This window comes from Marmota flaviventris, chromosome 6 (assembly GCF_047511675.1).
Source record: "Marmota flaviventris isolate mMarFla1 chromosome 6, mMarFla1.hap1, whole genome shotgun sequence".
NCBI classification, from domain to species: Eukaryota; Metazoa; Chordata; class Mammalia; order Rodentia; family Sciuridae; genus Marmota; species Marmota flaviventris.
The window spans coordinates 33196674-33222221 of NC_092503.1; the positions used below are offsets into that span (position 1 = coordinate 33196674).

The 25548-nt window shown below is 38.0% G+C and overlaps 1 long non-coding RNA gene across 1 annotated transcript; it reads left to right on the forward strand.

Moving 5' to 3' along the window:
• Window positions 1–2803: 2803 nt before the first annotated feature.
• On the forward strand, window positions 2804–4461 carry LOC139706018 (uncharacterized). The gene is made up of 2 exons (XR_011707703.1): window positions 2804–3038; window positions 3566–4461. It is a non-coding gene; the product is annotated as an uncharacterized lncRNA (long non-coding RNA).
• Window positions 4462–25548: the final 21087 nt, after the last annotated feature.

Genomic DNA, 25548 nt, shown 5'->3' on the forward strand with positions numbered 1-25548 from the left:
TTGAAAACAAAACAAGGAGGTATGTTTTTAAAAATGCCAATAATGAATGGGACCTCGCAGAGATTGTGGATAGCCCGAAATTGGGACAGAGAGTGCATAGTCCAGGGTTACATGATTATAAATTCACCGTGGACAAATACATTGTTAACCAGACAGTATGGAAAAACTACACACAATATTATAATATATTTAATTGGACATGGTGTTATAATTTTAGTAGACAAAATTGTGTACAGAATCCTCTTCATGCTGTATATTTGAATGCCTCTCATATGCATCTTGAGGTGAATAATACGTGGCATAGGTTTGATAATCAGTCCTGGCAACCTGTATTGGTTGTCACACCTAAGGATATTTTGGAAAAACACTTGTATAATGTTACATTTCTGCAGGTAGATTATACTTATAATGGATCCAAAGGAGAATCTTCAAAGTGGCCTTATTATAAATGCCAAGACTGTACCTTTAAGTTTTATGATAATTTCTTTGGGACTTTGATTCCCGTGTTTAATTTGAGTGATGACAAAATCAGAGTGAATGTCCATAATATGTCAATCCCGATGGGAGTTGATTCTAATTATGTGGACACTAAAAATGTTAGTTTAGCTATGGAAAGATCTATTTGCAGATGGTTTCCACATTCATGGCAATATGTGATTGGTATTCATAGGTCTATTATGCATAATGATTCCACATACTATGATATTCCTCTTGATGTAAATATAACTGGAAATGTTTCCAAACATTATGAAGGTGGTAATGTTGTATTAGGCAATGAGGAAAAACAAACGAGGGATTATACTTTACATCCAACAGTATATTCTCTTGCATTTGTACCACCAGATTTGGATGAAGTTACTTTAGTGAATTACAAAACAGAAACTTACCTGGTAAATGCTGATGACTACTGGTCATTGAAGACTGGGTGCCCTAGAGCACAGCTCTGGGATACTATAATTAGATACCATGTGGATGTAGCAGATAGAAGAACTCTGAAATGGTGGTTGACACAAGGAATGGATTTCTCTACTTGGTCTAGTAAAATATATCCAGGAAAATTACCTTATTACTGGTATATGTTATTGCCAGGAAGTGACAATGAATGGAATCTTTATGATATTGTAACACATGATGTTTTACATAATAATACTGATGTGTTTGATGCACATGCAGGTAATCATATTATATATAGTACAAAGATGGATATGCAGAAATGCTATATGGAACCGACCTCTTTGAATCCTTGTTTAATCGATAGAGGAGGATTTAATGGAACCAAGGGATGGGTTACTGCCCATTTCCCAAGAGCGGTCCTCTTCCCACGCAAGGAAAAGGACGGTAATTTTATGAAGACTTTAGAGGCTCCAGGATTTTTACCTTTATTACATCAGCCAGTTAGATTTTTGATACAACCACAAGTACAGCCAATTGTGTTACGATTGTCTGTTAGTGATTTGTTGAAAGGTGAAACTGTATGTCCTTCTTTTGAGTCTACTGTGTTGCCAGATTTGTTTTATTCAGTTCAAAGAAATGCAGCAGGACGAAGACCTTTGCAGTTCGCAGCGATTGGCGCTTTCCTGGCCGGAGCAGCTTTGGGGGCAGCGATCGCTGGAGCAATGACGGAGGAACTTCGAGTGGAAATTTCAGCTCTTCGAGGACTTCAGAATAAACAGAACTTTGTTATCTCACAATTATCTAAAAATCTGCACTCCGCATCTTTACTTATGGAAAGACTTTCTGCAGAACAGGAACTTTTGAAACATCATGTTGATTCACTAAGTAAGGTGATTGAGACTATGGATGCATCATGGAATGTACGTATGAAACAATTGGAGGCAACTCAGGAGTGTGAACATCTGCAAGCAATGATCACCGCGGGATTAGAAGAAATAAGACTGTTATTTAGAACCGGCATAGGCATGGAAACTGCATCAGCTATAACCATATTAGATCCTACAAAGGATTCTTGGTGTGAAACTGGTGTTTGCATGATTAATTTATGGCAAATGTCGACATCTAAGGTTGTAATAGGATATCCAACTAAGGCTATACCGAAGAAAATTGGTAAAGATTGGATAATACCGTTTGATAAGTTTTATTGGTTAAAATGGAACAATATGTCATATTATGTGCCTAGTGAAGCCACTTATGCTATAGGTAAAACAACTATTATAGCATATGATCTTTTCTCAGATGAACCTAGGACTTCTGATATAACTATATCCATGCCTCAGGCTACTCTGTTCGATCTTGGGAATTTTAATATGTTGTCTTGTTATCCTGAACCTTACATGGTTCGACGATGGCAAAACATTTCTTATAGTGATTCTTTAAGTTTGAATGCTGGTTGTCATGTACATACTAATGTCATGATGATGGAACATATGAATCTGTTAAGAAACATCTATTTAGGTCTAAGAGTTTTACTGCTACGCAAAACTTACGAGTCCTGACTCAGGTGGTTTATATGTCTAATCATACTTTTGGGTTACATTCTTTTGTACCCCAACCACCTCTGTCAGAAGAATATAAAAAGATGATGAAAGCAACAGAGGCAGCCAAATCCGTTTATGCTTCATTAGGAAAGGAAATTGAGACAGTACATAATCAAACTACTGAACTTCTCCAAAGATTTTCAGGTGAAACTCATAAAGTTAAAATGTTAGTTGATTCTGGATATTTGATTCCGCGTGACTTTCAGTATACTTATGATTGTAGTTTTGTAGGTTTCTTTAGAAAATTAGTTCATGCAGATGTTAGTTGCATTATGAGATGGAATCCTTTCCATTGGCTTAAGGAAGGATTGCTATATGTATGTTGTTTTGTATTATTAGTATTATGCATTAAGGTTTGTTTAAAGATTAATAAGTCTGCAGGAAAGAAAACTTACATTAAAATGGATAAACTTCAACATTACAGAGACCATGAAGCGAAAGGCACTAAGAAAATTAAATCCAAGAAGGAGAAGGACGGCAAGATCGAGGAATTATTCTGAACAGTTGCACTATGCAAATTGTCATCTTTGCATCGAATTTCATGTAAATACATGGTTTTTATATAGTGCATATACACTGTTTGGGCAGGAACGTTTTTCTCTTTTATGTAGACTAGTAACCTTACGCAGTGGACCATGGTGTCCGCTGGATAATAATTTGGAGGGTATTGTACCTTCTTTATGTGTATTCTTAAATCATGTTTGGAACTGTATTCCTAATATTAATTCGCACTGTAATGTTTATTGTAGGTATGATGTACACTCGTGTGTTAAGGGTTTATTTGGATTGTTCACGGAAGTAATGAAGTCTGATCATGATTTGTTGACACAGCAATCTAATGCATTTGCTTTTTACATTAATGGGATTATTTCCCTTAGCTATGATAGATCATTGTTGTTTGGTGATGAGTTATTATGTAGGAGTTTTGCGCAATGCAGACGGAGGAAGACGTATAACCCTAGATCTTTGTTTGATATATGCTTAAGGAATATCTGTAAGCCTTATTTTGTTAAATTGTGGACTTATGTCGATTGTCACCAAAACTTACCCAGACTTGGTTAACGTTATAGAATTTCTTGAGGAACTATGTCTGTGGATCAGATAATCATCAGACGGATATTAGGACGCAAATTGAGGAACGACCTGTTGTTCCGGAAGGATCGCATGACTCCAATTCCGATGTTCTTGGAAAAAGATGTTGATTATCCATTTATGATAATTCACAATATGGTGATAGATTTATCGTTAGTGAAGGATTTGAATTTTGATGTTTATTCACGACTGACACATCCTTTTGTGCCACATGTGAAAGCTCCCTTTTGCTGTGAGATTCGTGCTATGCTTCATCCTTTTCTACACTCCTGTGTGGTCGGTGGCTGCATGGATGCCGTGGATTGCATCTTCCAATCTGAAGAAGATTGGTTTGGAGGGCCGCGACAGCCCATACGTTTCCCCGAGGACGGGCAACTTCCGAATGGACGACCTAAGACAGGGGACCGTACTTGTCGCTTTGATACATCGGCACCATCAGTACCATCGGCGCCTCCGTATCAAGGGGGTGGAATGACAGGAGTAAACATCAAGGATGAATAAACAACATGGATCAGCAGAGAAACTTGTTTGGACTTGTTTGGACTTTGCAGTAACTCAGTGACTTTTTAGTGCTGGTCACAAGATGACCAGAGAGTGTGTCTATGTTAGATAAGTGGATGATGTAACCTTTTTGAGTGTGGATGATGTAACCTTCTAAGTTGTGGTCATAGGATGATAAAGTAGTCAGGCAGTATGCTTATGTTAGATAAGTTAGGTATGAACAACTTGTAAAGTATATAAGCGCGGGGGAAACTCCATGTAATTGCTCACAACTAACTCTCGTCGCCTGAGAGTAAGATCGTGCAGTTGTGTGCCAGCCACCTCGTGTATTGCTTTGTGTGGTGTGCGAATAAACCAGCATTTCAAAAGGCAATCAAGTTCGTGCTTGGTGTTCGCGTACGTCGCGGTCCGGGGTCCAGTGCAGATATCCGGAAGGGAACTCCTGGTAACCAGACAAGGCTGAGAAGCTGCTCGTGACATAAGGACAGATACTTCTGGTTCCAGCTTGCCATTTACTTTGAGTAAAAGAAAGTTTTATGGCAGCCCACCAGACCCTATAGGACCTGGTCTCCTCTTTTTTCTCTTGTGTCTTACCCCTTTCTCCTTATTCTCTCCCCTAAGTCACACATGCCAGCTACACTGCCTAGGATCTTGCACCAGCTTGTCCTGTTGCTAGAATTCTCTTTGCCTATATAACCTGCCTAGCTAACTTTGTCATTTCCTTCAGATCTTTGCTTAAATGTCACATGCTCAATGACACTACCCCTGAATACTTTTATTTTTTTTCTTTTCCCATAGATGTTATCTGTTATAAAATATTAATAATTCATTCATTCAGTTTAGTACTGCGTATCTCTCTTGATAAGATAGAAACCTTATGAAAGCACAGCTGTCGGTTTTTTTTTTTTTAATCTTTTCCACCTGTATATCTCAGGTTACTAAAAGAGTACTGGGAATGTAGTGAGCCCTCAATAAATATTTGTGAAATAAAGGAGGCATATGAGCCAGGGAGGTCTTTACTGTCAGCTGTCTTCGTATGGCCTCCCACTCCCCACCATTATCCCATACTTCTTCTTTCAGACATTCCTTTTCACTCGAAATTACTTACTCAGTGTTAGTAGTTCCTCCTAGATGTCACAGTCCCCAAGCAGGGGGAATGTGTCGATTTGGTTTTATCCCCAAATTTTACATTACATCATGAAAACAATTAAAATTAAACTAGTTGTTATGTGAAGAAATACAGGCTTACTTTGGCTTGTGGTTCTGGAGGTCCAAGCCTCAGGGGCTATATTTGGTGATGTCTTCTTATTTGCAGAGTCCCAAGGTGGCCCAGGGCATCACAAGGCAGGAAACAGGGAGGACGTGCATGTGTCTGGTCTCTCTCCCTCTTAAAAGCCACCAATGTTTAGTATTGGGATCTCCACCAGATGATTTTATCTAATTCTAATCACCTCCAAAAGGCACTACCTCTGAACAGTTGGATTAAGTTTCCATCCTCTTAATGCCTCACAGTTGGGTTGGGACTAAACTCCCACATGAGTTTCAGCAGGGACAAACTGTATTCAAACAATAGCAATAAGCCACTGATTTCATGACTCTGAGTCTTCAGTGTATGCTGCAGTCTGGCTGGGCACTTGTAGGTTCAAATGGGAACTCCTTTATTGCCCGAACTCCCTAACGCCACCCACGCAGCCCTTCCAGGAACACCACCAACTGGAAATCCCTCCTCTGGAACTTCGCCAACCAACAGGAACTCCCCAGGAATCCCTGCGAGAACTCCAAAGTAGCGAGCCCTAGGTGGACAGCAGGGGTCTAATATACAATTGAATACACAGCTTAACATAACCATCATCATCTCAATGGCTCGCTGGCCTCACCTCTCAACCACTCCCTTCTGGCAAAAATGCCATGCATCATTCCGACTGGGCTGTGGCTCTCAGCAAGTGTATGCTGTAGCCACAACTCAGGGTAATTTTCACTGTCCATCTAGATCATTATGTGTTAATGATACCTTAGAACAGGGAAATGCTAACACCTCATTTATGCCTTAAGATGAACTGAAAAAGACAATTTTGTAATATAAGGATGAAAAAGTTCCTAATAAAGTTAGTAAACTTAGACATCATAATTTTTTTTTTCTAGAAAACACAGGAAAAGACTAAATGGAGGCTTCCTTACCATTAAGCTGAAGTAGCTCTTGGTGACAATCTTTCATGTTATTCTATTTTGTTTTTTCACTCTTAGTTTTTTTTTTTTTTCATTTTTTATTGGTAATTTTTGTTATATATGATAGCACAATTCATTTTGATATAATTATACAAGCATGGAATATAGCTTATTCTAGTTAGAGTCCCATTCTTATGGATGTACATGATGGTGGCATTCACTGTGTTGTTTTCATATATGTACATGGGAAAACTGTATCAGATTCATTCCACTATCTTTCCTTATCCCCTGCTCCCTTCCCTCCATTCCCCATCGTCTATGGCCTCCTCCCCTCATTGTGGGTTAATTTTCACCCATCAGAGAAAACATTCCACGTTTGGTTTTTTAGAGCCATCTTATTTCACTCAGCTTGATAGCCTCCAGATCCATCCATTTGATGGCAAATGTTATGAAGTCATTCTTCTTTATGACTAAGTAAATTCTATTATGTATGTATACCACATTTTCTTACCTCCATTCATCTATTAAAGAACACCTAGTTTGGTTCCATAGTTTAGCTATTGTGAATTGAGCTGCTATAAACATTGATGTGGCTGCATCATTGAAGTACACTGATTTTATGTCACTCTTATTTTACTGAGTCTCTTCACTATAATATATACCAAGGAGTGGGATATACCAAGCTGGATCAAATTGTGGTTCCATTCCAAGTTTTTTGAGGATTATCCTTTCATGCTATGTCTCTGTCTTTGTGTGGTCTTTTCCATGTCTGTCACTTTGTTTCCTTTTCTCTTACAAAGAATTGTCATCATTGGATTTAGAGCCTATCTAATCTAGAAAGACCTCATCTCAAGATTCTTTACTTGTTAGTAAAAGATAAAAGGTAGAAATGACATAAAAATTCAATGGATTCTTAGACTTCCTGGAAAATACCAAATAAAATATCAGGGTGGTTGTTGGAATCCTATAGGATGGGCAGAACATATTTTTCAGGGTGTGGAGGGCAAGCGCCTTTTGAAAACAGCCAATTCAGTCTTTGAAATTTAAACCCCTCATCTCTTTGCTTCCCCTACTACTTTGATTTTGAAGGAGGAAAACTTCCACGAAAAGAGACTGTCAGGTGTCTGTGGTAGATGGTTACTAGGAGAGTATTAATAATAGCATGTATTAAGTGGCATACAGAAAGAAGAGAAGGAAACATAAATGGAGGCATTGGGCCTGGGCTGCCTTTTCTATAGCTAACACTAATCTGTGCTTGGCTTTGTATCAGGCACAGTAGGTCATCAGAGATACAGAATGAGTTTTCTCTTCCCAGGTGACATCCCTTCTAGTTATAAGACCAACATGTAACATAACTTTGAATGCTACTCGTATGTACATAATGAAGTGTGTGTATTGTGTTGCAGAGTTCAAATGCAGAATTTAGAGAGAAGATAAAAATGGAGAGCAGTCACTGTCAGAGAGCACAGGCTCCACTGGCCCTGGGAGGGTGGGTATGATACAGCCATGTGAAGTCTTTCTTGAGGAGGGAAGACATAAAGACAAGGATGTGGGTGTTCAAGGAAACAGGTCAATCTAGATGTAACAGGGAATCACAGTGTATAATGGAAAATCAGGTTAGATATGTGAGGGGAGGAGAAAAGACAGAAAATTCATTTTTTTTCCACTTCAGCCTTTTTTCTAGCTACAGATGGTCAGTACTCATTTTTTTGTTGTTGTTTCCATTGATTCCTCCAGTCTCTAATTTGCTCCCTCTGACAGGGAGCAGTTGAGAAAGAACTGTCTCCACTCATCCTAACTAGAGGGACATACTACTTAGCCTTGCGCCCATGTTGTGACCACTGAGCCATCCTCCTGTGAGCTTTCCCAGCATTTTCCCCTCTAAGGCACATCCCTGATCACATGCTGTTTTTTATCTTGGGAGTTTTTCCTTTTTTGTATGATTTTTTTTTCTTCCTCTCTCAAATGTCTGTTTTATCTAATGCAGTCATGTAGCAGGTCATATTTCTTGTCAGATTAGATTTAGTTCTTTAAAAGTATTTGGTCACAAAATTGTAGTTCTGAAAAATTTCATAAGGCTTTAATGTTCCTTAAAATGGATTTCACTGGAGTTTGTTGCTTACTCAGTAACATTATATTTGAAATTAACGCTTCAATGTATGCCCAGATCTTGCGACATTGATATTAGTTTAATAATGTATAGTGCCTTGGAAGCTAAATTTCTCAACTCTCAATTAATTATTTGAGCAGTGGAGCTGAAGAAGAAGTTGAAGGAATATTCTGAGCAAGTTCCACATCTTTGGATTTATTGGTTGTTTCAGCCTACTTAGAGTTTCAAAAGAACCTGAGGTGCAAATGCCCTAGGTATTATTAAAATAAAGGTAAAAGTACCAGAACTAATTTAAAAAATGTCTGGGAGATGATTGTATTTGGTTTCTAGACTAAAGATCATCCAAACCAAGTACAAATGGCAAGTCAAAATAAAATATGACAAAATAAAAAGTGAAAATCTAATGTGATAAAAGGAAAAACAAGACAAAAATCCCTTTACTCAGGAGAGATAGATTTCTGGTCTGTCACTAATTTATTTCCTAAATCAAGGATCATTGTCTATTTTGAATGATATACTAATAATTTCTAAATGAAGTATTCTTCATTTGACCATTTATTATAAATTATAACCAAAGATCTATTAAATTTCATGATGAATGTTTTTACATCGAGACAGAAGGGGGACAGTCTTTAATACAAACTATAATAGGCAGTGTTAATTACTAATCAAATGTTGATTTGCCATCTTTGTAAAATAATCCAGGGTTTGTTTAGCTGAAAAAACTAGATTTTCAGTTGGATGTGTATAACTTGCTGTTAGGTATGATTGTGTGACTAAATTGAGGTTAATTCCCTATAAGTGAAAGTAACCCCTAGGAAGTCTTCCTAGAAGAGAGGGATGGATTTTTCCTCCATTGTGCTTAGTGCCCATCTTGGTCATGAAAGCATGGAAAGAGCTTTAGCCAGCTCTTTCCACCAGAGTCACCTTTTCTTGTGTAAAATGAATCCATTCCTTACAAGTTTTTGATAATTTTTCATTACCTGCAAGGTGGAGTCCAAACTCCTTGGCCAGTTATCTAGTTCTTCACTCTTCATCTTCTATAGATTCTTCCCTACATTCTGTGGTTCATCTACTTGTAGGATACCTTGAGTTTCCCATTCTCTAACATTCTTTTGCTCCCAACCAATTTCAGGCTAACCCGTTCTTATAGTACACCATTACCACGAGGCAAATTTTTGAATTTAACTTACATCATTCACTTATAATGTCTGTGTCTCACATCCCAAAGGTCTTGTCTTTGCTCTAAAGTTGCCAATGCTACCTCTATTTTCTCCTTCTCTTTCCTTCTCCTTAGCAATTTTAACGGAGGGCTCTGGTTTCTCATGATGTGAGCTTATTGCTCTTGACACTGGATATTTGCCATAGAAGGAAACGTTGTCACTGAAAAGCCTTGAGGCATACCTCCTCTTCATTTTTTCCCAGTTGAGTTGGCAGTTGTTACTCTTTTGTTAGTCTCCTAAGCATTTGTTTCCTCAGTTTATAGATAACATATTTTCTTCTTTTGTCAAACTCATTATTTATTACTCCCTTGCGGAGGAGGAAGTGGAGGAGATGAAGGAGGGGGAAGAGAGGAGGGGGGAGGAGGGAAAGAGAGGAGAGAGGGAGGAGGAGGAAAAGGAGGAGGGGGAGGAGGAGAAAATATGACTCCTCATTAACTTAAATTTAGTCTTTGTTTAGCCAAGAGAAGTCATGAATTTTGGGAACATTCAAGTGTCTTATTATATCACCCCTCACTCCACTGCCAACATGTTCTCTAATTCAGCAGAGCTTAATCTTTCTCTTTCTGGATGTCACAGCCCTCTGGGGTTATTCTAAATATTTGTGGGAGAAGAAGGAGTGCAGAGCACTCATCTCTTATTACTTCTTTCATCCTCTTCTATGTGGATGATTTCAAAATTTCTCTCTATGGTGTCTATATCAAGCTCCAGACAATTATCTCACTGTCAGGCATTTTCACCAAGATTTCCCTGCTAGGATTTAAAGTTTAATGTCCAAAAGCAAAGTCTCAATATCCATACAACAAATGGGCTATCCTTCAGAGGGATGTAGATCAATTAATGGTGCCATCTGGGTCATAATTATGCAGGCAATTTCATCTGCCACTTTCTCATTGAAAAATTACTTAGGAAGTAGAAATTAAACTTGTGAACTTGGTATTCAAAGCACTTTTAGGCTGACCTTGAGGTTTTTTCAACTTTGTGATTCCCTATGTCCCTCCACCAGTCTTTCTCTTTGACTAGGCATATATTTACTGCTACAAAGATTATTTCACCAAATTTGTTTAAGCAACACTGCTGCAGAAATGTCCTCCTTTCAACATGATTTGGCTCTTCCACTCCAAAGAAATATTTTGATAATCTGAACTACTCCTTTATACCGGGAGTATGAACCACTTCTTTGGTACATATTATATATTATAGCCTGTATATCTAAGAGGATTTAATGTAATTTGTAAAAGTTAACACAGTGTAAAATTAATGAAATTAAAAGAAAACTATAAAGAGCAGGAAGAGATGTTAACAGATAATCTGAGGTGAAATGTTTATTATAATGGGTCACAAATGTGTCTGACTTTCTCAGACAGCTGAACCAAACCACAAGGCACAGTAGGTTACATCATCCCGACTTTTTGCTTTCATTTTAAAAAAAGGAAGCATATGAAAAATCTCTGCAAAGAGCAATATTTTCTGAAACAAAGCCTCACAATACGTTTATAATGTGAGTCTTTTTTGTTGTTGTTGTTGTTGTCCATAGGTAAATGTAGTTCACAGTGAAAGGAGAAAAGGGTGCTTTTTAGCATAAATTCTTTCAATATCAACTCTTTATTAAAATATATAGTGTGAAACTGACAAACTGAGATAGTGTGATTCTAGAATTGCACTTTCTAATGATGCAACAATACCAAGATAGAGCTTGGGAAATTAAAGAAAAAAATACACACACACACACGTGTGTGTGTGTGTGTGTGTGTGTGTGTGTGTGTGTGGCTTGCTTGTCTGCTTGACTCTGCCATATTGGAGGTAAGGGAACTTTTGGATTGCAGTTGATTTCTCTGACAAGCACTTGTTCTGCATGAAGTCTATGTTGCTGATAAAAGTGAGAACCATGTGTTTGGAGACCAGATGCACAGAAGGCAGAGTTGTCATTCTGTTGTGAAAATTTAAAAGCCAGCGTTGTATTCCATAAAGACAGTGCAGCTTACTGCATCTTGGATGACCAGAAATGGAGTCATCTCTTTCTTTAAGAACTCTTCCTTTAAAAAAAGAAAAGAAAACTAAAACTTTATAAGAGCACGAGAAGACACCTGTAAATTTATTAAAATAATTTTACATACATACAAGTGAGCCTGTGTAATGTGATTAGAAATGAATGCAATATAAAGTGCTTAAAATTACATTTTATTAAAATGGTAGAATTATGAGTCAATTACTTCTGGTTTTAAGGTTTGCATGGCTGTTAAAATAATGCTTAGCAACACATAAAAATATGAAGGGAGCTTTCCATCCTTTTTAGCTATGCCCATTAAGACCCCAAATCAGTTTTAATGTCTCTAGAAAACATGTTTCTAGTGTATTTGATAGTCTCATCTCTTTGCCTCCAGTGGCAAGATGGATCCACAGCAAATAAGGAGTGAACCAAATTTGTCCTCTTTTCCTTTTACATTCTAAGTGATATAGCTTTTCCAGGATCTGATGCTGGTTATCTGAAGGACATTTTTCTCCCTTCTCTCATATCTCGATATCCAAGGGCTCACACTACATTTTGTGGCTCACCTGATGTTAATTAGCAACAGTATTTAATCCCACTAATCCCATTATCTAATGTGCCAGAATTATTCTCTATAATATTTCTACCTCTGATAATGTGATTATGTTGAACATGACATGACAAGACTGAGAAAATGCCTTGAGGTAGTGTATTCTGTACTGTTGGTGAGTATCTGTCACTGAGAAGCTGAGGTAAAGTGATTCTGCCACGATGCTTTCTGTTGATCTAATAATTTTCGAGAGAGAGGTGAAAACATAAAGATTGGGTAATTGTTTTGCTCAGTTATCAACACTCAGAACTTAGTTCTTTCCCCTTCTGTCTGTTCCCACTGTCATATTAGCCACTCATTCCTTTGCCTCTGTTTTCCTCTGTCTGGAACTTTCTACTCTGGGGTACCCAAGTACCTGATTTTCTTTCACCTTCTAGGTGTTAGTTACAAACACCATCTCAGCAACACTTTCTATAGTCACCTATCATAAAATGACCTTTACTTTTGTTTCTCCTGTCTAAGTACCTTCTTTTGTTTTAGTTATATCAGAAAACAGACATTTGTTGCTTCCTTTCTGGTTATCTATCTCCAAACCCCTACTAGAATGGGCTACCTTCCATCTCTTTTGCTGCTGACTTCTAACTTTATTTTTAATATTTTTTTAGTTGTAAATGGACATGATCTATCTATCTATCTATCTATCTATCTATCTATCTATCTATCTATCTTTCTTTCTTTCTATTTATCTATTTATTTAATGTGGTGCTGAGGGTTGAACCCAGTGCCTCAAACTATAGGCAAGCACTCCACAACTGAGCTACTGTCCCAGCCCAATTTCTAGCTTTTTATAATAGTGCCTGCCAGTCAGAAGGTGCTTGATGAATATTTGTTAAATGACAGAGACTGTATGGATAGATGTGATTTTCCTAAATGGCTCCTGCTGCTGATAGGGAAAGTCAACTGGGCAGATGATGGGAAAGTTGCATTTTTTTAAATACAGTTTTTAGTTGTAGATGTACATCATACCTTTATTTTATTTATTTATGTGGTGCTGAGGTTTGAACCCAGTGCCTCACACATTCTAGGCAAGCGCTCTACCACTGAGCCACAGCCCTAACCCCGGGAAAGTTGCATTTTTTTTTTAAATCTTATTGGAAAAAAGTCACAAATCTAACATGAGAGTTATAGACAAGAAGATGAAGAATGAAGATGTATCTGGGATAGAGTTCAGGAGACTGAAAGGGTGCGTGGTGGGCACATGAATCAATGTAGAATAGGAAGAAGATGTTCCTATTTAGAACACAAATTTATAGAATAAAAGCTAAAATCCCAACTAACCTGAACCTGTAGATGTCTTTTGAAGATTTTCTATTTAATCTTTCCCCAGGCTCTTTGATAAATATTCATTAAATGAATAAAATTAACAAAAGAAATATGAGAGGAACGAAATATAGACTTGGGCACTCTTCCTAAAAGAGGAAGGCAGGCCTGGCCTAAAATACAGCTAATGGAGTTTTTCTTGACCATTGGAGTTTATTAAGAACTTTCATGGCCATTCTAACTTTGGTAAATTTTGGCCAACCCTTTTATGTACCATCTCAGTTCTTTTCTGATCTTTCTCCTTTCAATGCTTTCCTCTGCTCTACCGCTTAATATCTGATTGAACCAATCGATGTGAGATTTGATTTTGGAGGGGTAAAATGTGCACTTCTTCAATCATGCTCTCAAGAACTTTGACTCACCTGAAATCTTATATCACATTCAAACTAACAAATTAGCTTATTTCTGTTTCATGAGTGCTGGCAGAAGATATGAGACCCCTGGGCAAGAGATAAAACAAACTATTACAGCCAAAGCAGTAGCCAGAACTTCATGCTCTTGAGTTGTACACAGGGAGTGGTATAAGAGGGCCTAAGTGGATGGCCATACTTGTAAAGGGTTGCATTAAGGAGAGACACAGAGCTTTGGCAGTCTGCCACTTTTATAATAAGTGAAAGCAAGCTTGTTCCTTGTTTTAGGAGGGATGCTGTCTCACCTCTCAAGGCTGCAAACCTAACCCTGAGGAATGATGTGGATAGAGGGCCTTGTGTTTTTGTGTACCCAAAAATAAAATACAGGGATGCTCATGCTAATAGTGGATTGCTTCTCCCAATGTGCATCAAGTGAGGTGTGAAAAGAGCAAGAGTTTTGATAGTTGCACATAGCAAAGAGAAGATGGAGCCATCAGAGAAGTAACAGTAAAGGCTGACAAATGTTTAAAATTTATTTTTTAACACCAAGTAGAAAGATGATTGAGCATTTGGAAACTTGTAATTCTAAATGGTATTTTCCATGCTGTGATCCGCAGGGAGAAAAATTTTCTTTAGCAGAGTTATGAAATATCTAATTCCTAAATACCCTAAATTTAGATCATGGCATTTTTCTCTAAGTCTTTCAGTTTATGGCTTTGTCATTTCCCTCTCGTTTACATCTAACAACATAGTAGAATAAATGTATTTACTGTTTTAGTACTTGGGGTGCTTATCAGGATCTCAACATTATATTCTCAAAGATAGCTCATAGTTGGCAAATTTACCAAATTCTTTCATCTTGTGAAGAATGGCTTTTGTACTTTTTATATATCTTAGCATCTGCCAACTCTTATGAAATCTTATCTACCCCGAGCAGGTATTATTTTGTGAGGCCAATTCACCACATAAGAGGAATTCTTATGAAGATAATTACAATTTCTCATTATTGACTATTTAAATATAAGGGTTTAGAATGAAAAAGAAACTTAGAAGGTATATAGAATCCATTCTTCCACATACGATACCACTCAAAAAGGTTATTAAAATTAACTTAGAGCTTTCCAAAGAAAGTGAGCTCACAATTATAGGAGGTGGTCTGTTCCATTCCAGTAACTGGAAAATTCTTCCTTATACCAAACCAAAATGTATTGTCCAACAATTTTGGCATTTGGCAGCATCTAAATATTGATACTATCTACACGGTACTTATTATCTCAATTATATTACTTGCTATATTTTTGTACAGAATTTTTACTTAATCAAGATTTCTTAAAATGTTCTTCTCAGAGCCTAACAAAATAAGAAAGTTAAAATCTTGTTAGCAAAAAATATAGAGAAGCAACTGTCTTTCTTGGTCAGGATAATATACTTTTCTAATTCAGCCTGAGTTTCCTTCCTTCCTTTCTTCCTCATTCCTTCCTTCATTTCTTTTTATTTCTTTCTCCCTCCTTCCCTTACCACCGACTTCATACCAGTTATGTTTATATTGACCTCTTTTAAACCTCTTATAAAAGAGGTCAAGAAGTGCTAAAGCTATTTTTCACACACATACACACACACACACACACACATAATTTGGTAAATTTGCCAACAGTCATGTACCTTTGAGATTATAATGTTAAGTTCCTGATAAGTACCCAAGTAATAAAAGAAGACTTTGTATTTTACATATGAACTCTGGTTGCTTTTTACAAAGTCTGTGTGCAGGTCCTAGAAACATTACTTTCTCTCTAAATGAGAAAATGTCTTTATAGAGACACACAGACTCAGAAATTATTGATGAAGCTCTAATGCCTGTTCCAATTCCTCTTACCCTCATGATACCCCGTGGGGAAAAAAAAAGGAAGGATAGCTAGATAAAGATGAGAACTCAACCTTGTATTTTCTCATCATTCCAAACAGGGTTTGGTGCACACTGGAATGAAGAAATCTCTGGAAAGTCTTCCTAAAAACAGCAATTTTTAATGGACACTGGATTCTTCCTTGCAAGATTAGGCAAGGCCATCACTTTTATTAGCAAGTCTTAGCAGATACAACGATGGCTGCTCCTGGTGGACATGTATTCTGCTGCCCAAGGCTATTCCAGGTACCATCAGCACCCTCTTTGATGGAGCCAGCTGTGGGTAGGCTGAATCTCATAGGCCAAGCATTCTGGAGCCAGGCCACTTAGTTACTAAAAACCCAGCATTGCTGTTGAATGAACAGCTGAAAATCCACCAACACTTACATTTCAAACACAGGATTTGCACCTAACCCTAGGGCGTTATATTTCCTCATTCCCTTTGCAAAGGCTGTGGATCAACCAACACCTCTTAATTATTTTTAAGATTCCTTGGCTCTAAAAGTATCCTTGTTTGGCTGACAAATTGAAGGGTCACTCTACCTTATGACAAACTACTGCCTTGCACCAGGAGCTTTCTCTAAAACCCTTCTTTAAGGGATTTTCTGCACAAAAGAAAAGTTTATTAAAAGTAGAGTTTGCTCTCTGAGCTCAGGATACATGAGAATGGGCGGGCCCTGTGGATTCCAACTAAAACAGAATCCATCATCCTTTCAGTGGAGAGCTGTTTACCTTCTGGATTACATTCACTCAATGTAAATGTTTATTCTTGTAGCTCCATTACATTCTTCATCATGGCAAAATGAATAGTTTCCAAAGAAACAGAGATGTTGTCATCCCTTCTCTTAGGAAGGCAGGGAAGTCCAAGACAATCTGACAGCACTGAACTGAAGGGAACTTCAGTTAAAGAAAGAGATGAGATTGCTCAAGGTCCAGGTTAGTAGCTCTGATAGTTAATTTTATGTGTCAACTTAGCTGGGCCATGTACAAACTAGATATTTGGTTAAACATTATTCTAGATGTTTCTGTGAGAGTGTTTAGGATTAGATTAATATTTATTTATTTATTTACAATTTTTTAATATTTATTTTTTAGTTTTCGGCGGACATAACATCTTTGTTTGTATGTGGTGCTGAGGATCGAACCCGGGCCGCACGCATACCAGGCGAGCACGCTACCGCTTGAGCCACATCCCCAGCCCAAGATTTATATTTAAATTGGTGGATTTGGGGTCCAGTATTGCTAAACATGGGTGGACCTCATCTAATCAGTTGAAGGCTTAAAAGAAACAAAGGCTGAATTCTTCTAGCAGAAGGCCTTGAACTAAAACTGCATCAGTGGCTCTTTCTGAGTCTCCAGCCCGTTGGCCTACCCCAGAAATTTTTAGATTTGTTGGTTTCTATAAACACATGGCCCAATTTCTGAAAACAAATCTCTCTCTCTCTGATTATACACATTCTGTTTGTTCTGTAGAACCCTGGCTAATGCACTAGCTATAGATGTTGGATTCCTCTCATGGCATTCAGTTAATAGTTTGTTAAAATATTGGATCAACCTCACTCATAGAGAGGGTGACATTATTTATTGCTCCAAATGGAATGTTCTTGAGAGGGAAACACAAAGCTATTAATAATTTTCTGGAAAAAAATGGTATAACCTTGGGTTGTCCCAGGCACAGGGAACCAATTTGCTATAAGAGCACTTTAGTAATGCTGTCTTGCTCACATTTTGGAGGGCAAATACAGGTGGTAAGCTACAGACTCCAATCTTGTGGGAGTATGCGTTCCTTATGCACTAAGAACCTTAGACCTCCTGGCCTGTTCACTGAGAGGAATGTCTGGTAAGATCTAGACTCAGTTCATAAAAAAAACTTATTTTCACAATCACTAGTGGCTATTGCAAAATCTGGAATTCATAGATATGGGTCATTTTGACTAGTAGCACCTGACTTGCCACTTACCCATGATGTTTTCAGAAATGGGACACTCTGTGACCATGTTGGACTCCAGATGATGGATGGGAAGGGTTAATGGTGACAACTCAGAATAGGTAAATGCCCAGAGAGTGCTGTGATCTCAGACAAATCCTCCATGCACCTTTGGGATTTTAAATTATTATGCTTCTTATTTCATAGAAATTTCAGTCATTCACATCTGTTTAAACCTCATAGTTAAATTGATTTTCTCCCATTCTTCCATGAACAAAGAATTTGAGGTGAGAGAGAAAGAGGGTGAGGAGATATTCATGGTTATGAGAATTGTGAATGAATTTGAAATTATAAGGCTTTCTGAAGGAGGGCAAGTGAAGATATTGTTATTCAGGGCTTTGTGAAATTTGAGAGCCCTGGTCAATAGACTGCTCACAGGTTATTTTTCAGTCAAAGTTGAGATAAAACATCAGACTTTGAAAAATTATTAAACCTTATTTTTAAAGATGATTTATATTCACAGCAAAATCGAGTAAAAATCCTGTGTAAACCCTGCCCCCACACATTCACAGACCCCCCCCCATTCCCATCTTGAATCACAGTGGTACTTTTGTAACAAATGACAAGCCTGCATGGGTGCATCATAATCGTCCAAAATCCATAGATGAGATTAGGGTTTATGCTTGGTATTGTGCATTCTATGGGTTTGGACAAATCTATAGTGACATGGATCTGCCATTGTAGTATCTTAACTCCTCCATGCTCTGCCTGCTCATCCCTCCCTCCTCTGTAAGTCCTGGCAATCATTGATCTTTTTACTGTCTCCAAAGATTTGCCTTTTCTAGAATGTCTTATGGTTAGAATCATACAGTATGTGGCCTTTTCAGATTGACTTTTTCACTTAGTAATATGCCTTTAAGTTTCCTCCATGTCTCTTCATGGCTTAGTAACTCATTTTTTTTAGTGTTGGATAATGTTCCATTGTCTGGATGTTTTTCCATTCACTCAGAACATTTTGGTTGCTTTCAAAATTTGACAATTATGAATAAAGTTGCTATAAACATCTATACATATGTTTCTGTGTAGACATATGTTTTCCATTTGTTTGGGTAAGTACCAAGGAGTGGAATTGCTAAATTAAGTGGTAAGAATATTTCATTCTGGAAGAACCTGCTGAACTGTCTTCCGAAGTTGCTGTACCATTTTGCATTTCCCAAACAATAAGTGAGAGTTCCTTTTGGTCCACATCCTCAACAGCCTTTGCTGTTGTCAGTGTTTTGGGTTTTGGCCACTCTAATAGGTATGCAGTAATATGTCATTGGTATTCCAATTTGCAATTCTTTAATAACATGCCATATTGAATATCTTCTCTTCTTTGGTTAGGTATCTGTTCAGGTCCTTTCCCATATTTAAAAAATCAGCTTCTTTTTTATTATTTTAAGAATTTTTGTTTATTTTATTTATTTATTTACTTATTTGGTACCAAGGATTGAACCCTAGGGGTGCTCAACTACTGAGCTGCATCCTCAGTTTTTTTTTTTTTAAATCTTGTATTTAGAGACAGGGTCTTAAGTTGCTTAGGGGCTTGCTAAATTACTGAGGCTGGCTTTGAACTTATGATCCTCCTGCCTCAGCTTCCCAAGCTGCTGGGATTATAGGCAAGCTTTAAGAGTTCTTTGTGTATTTTGGTTAGTAGTCCTTTATCAGACATTATGCTTTTTATATGAAATTGTTTGCTGCATTATTAATCTTGTCTTTTGGTTGTGAATCCCATCAATTGATTATGATTAAACAACCACAACCCTCAATTTTGTCTGCTGGGATGTAAAGCGAAGGTAAAGCATAATTTAAAAATGTTCTGCAGAAGTGGGTGAGAGTGTGGTAAAAAGGGTGAAAAATAGGAAAATGAAACAAGTTACCCTTTTCAAAAAAATGCCATGTTAAAATAAAATTGCTTCTCTAATGAAGTAGATGACACAGTCTTTTTTGGTATAACATTGGAAAATCACAGTTTACTGTCCCAATTTAGATTGGGATTTTGTCAATTTTTCCTGAGGTATCCTCAAGATACTTTAACAAGGGAATTTTTGCCAAGCAGTTTTTTGATCAACTTGCAAGATTAGTTTGCCTGAGTTTAACTAGGTCATGCTTTCTCCTCTCTTCTATCTCAGCAGAAACGTACTTTATCAAAAGCTGAGATAGACCAAATGTAGGATGTGCTTTTAAAAAAGATGAGTTTAGGATGTTAACACATTAGTTTTGTAATGCTAAATAGTTTCAAAGCACCAAGTGCTTTTGATTTTGGGCTTACATTCATATCTCTAATCCCTTATGATTTATATTCCTATTGAACACCTGAGCATGTGGGGTCTGTAGTTTAAACTGAACAATTTCAATTTAATGATTTATTATGGCAACATATTATTGCCTTGTGCTGTTATTCAACTTTGCAAGCTTTCCTGTTTCATTATAACAACAGAAAGAACAACTCTTGAGCATTAGGGCTATCCAGAGAAGCAGAACCAAGAGGATATATCTACATAGATAGAAACTTATTTAGGGAATTGGCTCAGGGGATTGTTGAGATAGGAAAGTCCAAAATCTGTAAGGCAGGCCGGGTGAATAGAAATTCAGTTAAGAGTTTGTGTTTTAGTCTTGAGTCTGGAATCTTCTGGCCAAGCTAACAGACTGGAGACTCTGGAAGAATTCCTAAGTTCAGTCTTGAGGCAGAATCCCTTCTTCCTTTCCTGTTCCACCCTTCTGTCTGTCTGGGCTGGCAGGCCAGGCAGGATTGGGGGGCTACCCTATAGCTACTGGTGCTTTCCCCACAGAGGCCAGAGCCCTATGTGAGCCATGATGATATGTGCATTCCCCTGGTGTCCACTCCCCAGGGAACCTGCCCAACATGCCCTGGGAACTCACTGGAACACCATAGGCCACATCCTGGGTCAGGACAGCCAGTGATGCCCACCAACAAAGAGCCGTCAGAGGGCCAGTGACCTCACAAAAATCCAACACTGCTCTTTGCTGTCTTTACAGACTCTTAAATTAACTATTTGTTTTTGTTTTTTTTTTTTAAATCACTTATCTTTAAAAAAATCTATTCTTCTTAAAAACTCAGTCTTTGTTATACTGACGTCTCTCAACTGATCAAATGAGGATCATCCATATTACAGTGGGTCATGCGCTTTTTGTAACATCAACTGATTGTAAGAGTAAATGTCAATGATGTCTCAAAATACCTTTACAGCAACATTTAAACTATTGATTGACTAAACAACTGGGTACCATAGCTAGCTAAGTTGGTACATAGCATTTTGACAACAGGAATAACTGTTTCTACTTTCTTGTGTTCACCAGTGTTTATTGTCCATTGACTAAGTCCATCCTGAATAAATAATGCTGGTTGATAAACGTTAGGGGTAAATAGTACACCTCCATTTGTATTCTGAAAATTTTACATATGTAACTTTATACATGAATATACCAGTGGTATCCACACATAATTTTCAAATATTAAATGTACAAATAGGTAATATGAGTTTTGATAATTAAAAAATATTAACCTTGAACAGATCCAGTGGAAAGAAGATAGGAACAGCATGAGCAATTGAAGGTGGGGTAAAGTGAGATTGGTGTATTTGGAGGCAGTAAGGAGCTAGACCTGGTTAGAGCAAGGTGTGTATGGGAGCGCTCTAGGTAAAGCTGGCTATGTAAAATGCAGTGATATCATGAAAGTAATGAAAATCAAGAAGAGAGATTTTTACTTGAATGAAGGGTGGCCACAAACCGGAGCAAGAGCGTGATATGATTGCAGTGTCAACATCTGATAATGGTATTTGGACCTGAAACGACAAAGCAAATTGTGTCACTTCCTATTTTCTGAGAAGTAGATACTAAGGCAAAATTAGTCGTGTAAGGCTTTTGGAAGGTAGTATCTGTGAAAGATAAGGGTAGATGGAGCAGGAGTAGATAGTAAGGGTTTTTGGACCTGCACTGCCAAACAGGGAGACAGTAACAGTTGAGGACTCTTAAACATTTGCAATGTGGGTAGGTTCGATTTCTATTTCTGTGGATCAGTTCTATGTCAGGCTACACTATAGGTTTGCATTTAAGAAAGGAGAGAGAGAATTAGGTGAGCAGAATTGACAGTGTCTCTTAGAAAGTGTGGGCCAGGCAGATAGGAAGTCCCCAAACAATGGTTGGTCTTCAGAAGAGCCCACACTGTGCAGCAATGGGTTGGCACTCAGAGCCCAGCCAGGCTCAGTTATGGGCTGCAACTGTCCCAAGGAAATCTTGTCCCAGTTCCCACAGTGGTGGGTGCAAAGGCAGGGCAGCTGGAAGCTGTCTGTTCTCCCCTCAGCAGACTCTTTGGAAGGAGACCTGAATACTGTGTCTTTACTGCTACCTCAAAACTAGAACTTGCCATGGTACTTTAGGTAAACACCTGCAGGTTTGTCAAAAGCTACTTGGCCTGATGCCATGGGGTTCTAGCCATGCTTCCCAACTTCTGCATCCTATCTTCTCTGCCCCAGTATGAGGAGAGCACCGTCCTCAGCTGCTCTGAAAGTTAACTCTAAGCACGTTAACTTTCTCAGGCTCTATGACAAAAAGAAAACGTTACACTGACTCTGGGATAGATTAATGTCTTGTTTTTGAATGCTTCTCCTGTGACATTACAGCTTACTGATGTTTTTGAAGCCACTACTCAGGCAACATTGAGATTGCAGACATTTAAAGGTCTTCTTTGATTGTTTTCTCTAAAGCACCTATGAGATGAGAACATTATAATAACTTCCACTATTTCCATTCTAAGTTCTCCACTTGACATATTATTCCTGTAAAATGTACACTGCCTATAAAACAGATAAGCCAATCTTGTATTGTAGTGAAGGTCTAATAAGTGGTTCTGTCCTCAGAGAGGTTGCAATCAGGCTCCTGTATGAGTTCAATTTATCTAAAAGTGGCAGAAAGGAGTTACTCCACACCATTGCATATACTAAAGTGTCAGGTGTTGGGTTTTTTGTTTATTTATTTTTTTTATTTTGTAACTCAACAGAGGGTGATGGCTTTGAGTAGGTGCTGAGTGATTGCAGGAGAGCAGAGATATAGGTGGGTTTTGATAAAGTGAGCAGTGCTGTTAGGAAGGTGATACAAAGTTGTTGTTTTTTTTCATGTAGTTTAGAATGTAATTGTAATCATTCTTAGTTTGCATTAAGTCTCTGAAGAGAGACAAAAGTTTGTGCCACTGATAAGAACCCTAATAAATGAATTCCCCTCTATCAAGCCAGGGACTGTTCAGTAAGACTGCCAGTGTTTTGCTAGTCTTTAAAATATTTTAAATAATAATGGAGATGATGAGTTATGAATATTACTAGGTAAAAAGAAGTCCTGTAGCTTTCCACAAATTTTAGTCCTGTCTATCCATTTTACTCTATAAATAAGACAATATTGTTTAGCAAATATTTAAGTATAGACTTTGAAAATCTATCAGGCTCCATCATTCACATCTAGCAGAATGAGATTAAGTAAGTTATTTAACCTTTCTAAGCCTCAGTTTCTTCAACTGTAAATGGACATATTTATAGTACTGAGCCCTTACGATTGTTGTGAAAATTAATTGACATAATGCATGTCCATTACTAGCTTTGTGCCTAACACATACCAAGGGCTCAAAAAAATTAATATTATTATTTGAAGAGAAAGGAATTACTCCACACCACTGCATATACTAAAATGTCACATGTTGGGTTTTTAAAAATTTTTTTTCTGACTCAAAAGAAAGTCTTTACCTGCTTAGTTAGGAAAAAAAAAATCCAGGTTCTTCTCCTTTCCCTGTATTGTGTGGGTACCTCTAGAGCTTACTCAGTACAGGAAAATGGTTCTGGTTCTGTCTGTGCATCCAGGTGAGCTGCTGTTGCATTATTGAATTTCAAATAGAGAGCCCTCATAGAAACTCCCCCTTCTTGTGAACAGATCTTCAAGACCAGGGTGACAGTTAGATTTGTCCAGGACTCCTGAGAAAGTCCTGAGTCCAGGGAATTCCACTGTCTTGAGCCAGCTGGGACAATTAGTTGGTCACTCTAGTGCAGGCACCCAAGTCTACTTAGTTTTTGTCTATCTAGAGTGGCAGAACCTATATTGGGAATGGTCATACGATGCTGTAAAGTGTGGGTCCCCATTCTCATCCCCAAACCCAACAACTTAACGGTTACTGGGCTATGCCTTTTCCACCTACACTCTCCACTTTGTGACAGTCCTGCTTAATGCCCTATAGACCTAGGATGTGAAAACATCAATTTATCTAAAAGTTGCCTTCTTGGCAGAGTCCCCTCCTGACAATCCTCCATGATGTTCTACAATCCCACAAAGGGTGGTTAACATCTCCCAGCCCCACTCCCCCAATCCCAGGGATACCAAGGCCAGACTACATCCTAAACTATGGGGATGTAGGAATGGGGAGCGATCCTGTAGATGAGAATAAGATAGGTAATTTTTCAACAGGCTAATCTTCCACATTGCTTGTCAAATTGTCCTGTAGTGCCATTGCTGCCACCACTGACATTATCTAAACTGTCCTTGCCTATATATTTTAATCTAGTTTATAACCCAAATCCCACCTAATAATTTCTGTGGGCTTTCATTGCTTTTTGATTTTATAATAAAAACCTTAGATTTGTTTGCTGAAAATACCCTGTGCTTTTTTGCTGCTGTGATCTAAGGACCTGACAAGAACAATTAGAGGAGAAAAAGTTTATTTGGGGTCTCATGGTTTCAGAGGTCTCTGTTCATAGATGGGCGACTACATTCCTCAGGGCCCGAGGTGAGGCGGAACATCTGGCAGAAGACTGTGATGGAGGAAAGCACCTGAGAGCAAGGTCCCAGGAAGCAGACAAAGAGAGCTCTGCTCAACAAGAATAAAATATGAACTCCAAAGGCATGCCCCCAGGGAACCACTTTCTTTAGTATCACCATACCTGCCTATAGCTACCACCAGTTAATCCCTGTAAGGGGATTAATTCACTGATTAGGTTAAACCTTTTATAACATAATCATTTCATCTCTAAACCTTCTTGCATTGTCTCACACTGAGCTTTTGTGGGATACCTCATATTTAAACCATAAAACACTCTGTTTTTTCCATAGTGGCATCCCATAAAAATCCAATAAGGAAATGGACTGCTACAAATCATGTAGCTAATAAATAACAGTGCTAAGATTTGAAAACCGCATGGTCTTTTAACCATGTTATTCAGAAATTTGAGGAAGTAGGGTTTTAGGTAACATTTCAAGGAAATGTGAGGAAGTGGAGACTCGTTTTCAGTCTGAGATAGGATAGAACTGAATATTTTATTATTTTTAGGGTAGTAATCTAATGGTATATGGTGTTCCGTGATAAGATAGAAAATAAAGTGATTGCTTAATGACATCTGTAATCAAGGGTGCATTGAAGGGAAGGTTTTGGTGGACCATGTTGTCACCACCATAAAATCAATATGAAAGATTTGAAAAATTGATGAGTGCCTACTTCTGATAACATTGAAGGGCTTAAACAGAAAATACAAGTTCAAATACCTACATTCTCAGTTTAAGGCATGGACTGAAATCCAAGTATGTTCTGTATGTAACCATGATGAAAGAATTCATTATCCTGAAGCTGTAATAGCCAAAGCTCAAACTAGATCTTAATTCTAAAGGGTACCAAGTTACAACAGCAACTGAATAACTGTTCACTAGGTATGTCACTTCCATGGAAATGCAGGCATTAGTCAGGAAAAAATAGGTCCCTGGGCAGTGGGCTGGGATCCATGGGAGGACTCGGGCATCTGCGTTACCCTAGCACCAACCCTGTGTGGTTTGTTTCCCA